Genomic DNA, 1648 nt, shown 5'->3' with positions numbered 1-1648 from the left:
ATATATTTTTAATTTAAGTAATATGTATATAATTTTTATTAAAATTTTAGAAAATACAGAAAAGGAGAGGAAAAAAACTCAATCACTCATATTCCCATTACCTCCACACAACCACTAGTAATTTTTTTAATCTTATTTATTTATTTTTAGTAATGTTTATACCAGTGGGTTTCAAACTCACCGAGAGATCAAGAGTCACGTGCTCTTCCAACTGAGCCAGCCAGGCACCTCAACCAATAGTAATTTTTTAGTGTATTGTCCCTATTGTCTCTTCATCTTTTTTATAGACAAGAATATTTCACTTGTGACCACACTATAGATAAAAAATTTTTCCTATCTTATTTTATACAAAATATTTTCCTAAGTTACTATATGCTTTTGCTAAACACAACAATCACCAAATGCAAATGCTACAGCAGTTGTTGTTTGCCTACCTAATCATCCTATTCCAGATTTTCCCTGCTGGCTGAAGCCAATGATTTTTGGTCCACACCTCCTTTATTTGGCTTAAGTAAATCTTCACTAATATAAAGCAGTCAAAGTAGTTCTCTCTTGCCAGTAACTGATTTAATGGCTTTCTTTCAGAAAATGTCAAAGTTTTTTACTTTGACAGTCAAAGTTTTCTGTTACTCTAACAGAAATGAGCAATGTGAACAATGCCCCCCAAAGCTATCACATCCTAATGGTTGGACCTATAAATGTCACCTTATTTGGGAGATGGGTCTTTCCAGATGTGATTAAGTTAAGGGTCTTGCTGGATTAGCTGGGTGGCCCTAACTGCCATCATCAGTGTCATCACAAGAGAGAAGCTTCCACAATACACATACTAAAAATGGAATACTATAGAGAAAACTGCATGGTCCTGCCCAAGAATGACACACAAATTCATGAAGAGCTCCACATTTAAAAGAGGGAGAGAGGCAAAAGGAGACTTCACATGGGCACACAAAGGAGGTGATACAAAAATGGAGCAGAGAGGTTTGAAGACTGGACTGAAGTGGCCACATGACAAGAAACACTAGCAGCACCCTGAAGATGGAAGCAGCAAGGAGTGGATTCTCCCTTAGAATATCCAGAGGGAGCACAACCCTATCAACACCTTAATTTCAGTCCAGTGATACTGATTTTAGACTCCAGAACTGTGACCGAAGAAATTTTGATTGTTTTATATCACCGAGTTTGATGTCACATAGGAGCTGTAGACAGCTAATACATTGACCTAGTCCAAATCCTTCTTGAAACGTTCTGTCCCAGTCCTGGTCAATAAGACATAGTCTATGAAACAGAAGGCTCTTCTTGGAAAGATTTTATTGCTCTTAGAAAAAGAAATGTGGGGGGTGGGAGGTGGGCAGGAGTCTAATTTTTCTGCTGAATGTTGTTGCATCTACCTGTAACATTAAAACCATGGCAGCCATCTTGTAACTATGAGGCAGGTCAGCCTGAGAACAAGCCAATGAGCTAAAGGTGGGAGAGCAGAAAGACTGAAGAAAACTTGGACCTTTGATGACATCATCAAACTGCTTTAATTAACCAGCCCTGGGACTTTCCTATTAGATTTCTTCTTTTGCAAGAGGATCTTTTTTAATTTTTTGTTAATGTTTATTTATTTTTGAAAGAGAGACAGAGCATGAGTGGGGGAGGGGTAGAG

At 37.8% G+C, this 1648-nt stretch overlaps 1 non-coding gene across 1 annotated transcript; it reads left to right on the top strand.

Annotated features, from left to right (window-relative positions):
* The first annotated feature begins 805 nt into the window (after positions 1 to 805).
* LOC121016965 (U6 spliceosomal RNA) lies at positions 806 to 907 on the top strand. The gene has a single exon (XR_005784556.1). It is a non-coding gene; the product is annotated as a U6 spliceosomal RNA (small nuclear RNA).
* The last annotated feature ends 741 nt before the right edge of the window (positions 908 to 1648 follow it).

This window comes from Herpailurus yagouaroundi, unplaced genomic scaffold (genome assembly GCF_014898765.1).
Source record: "Herpailurus yagouaroundi ecotype Mexico unplaced genomic scaffold, PumYag 29, whole genome shotgun sequence".
NCBI lineage: Eukaryota > Metazoa > Chordata > Mammalia > Carnivora > Felidae > Herpailurus > Herpailurus yagouaroundi.
This window is presented reverse-complemented; position numbering and strand designations above follow the sequence as displayed.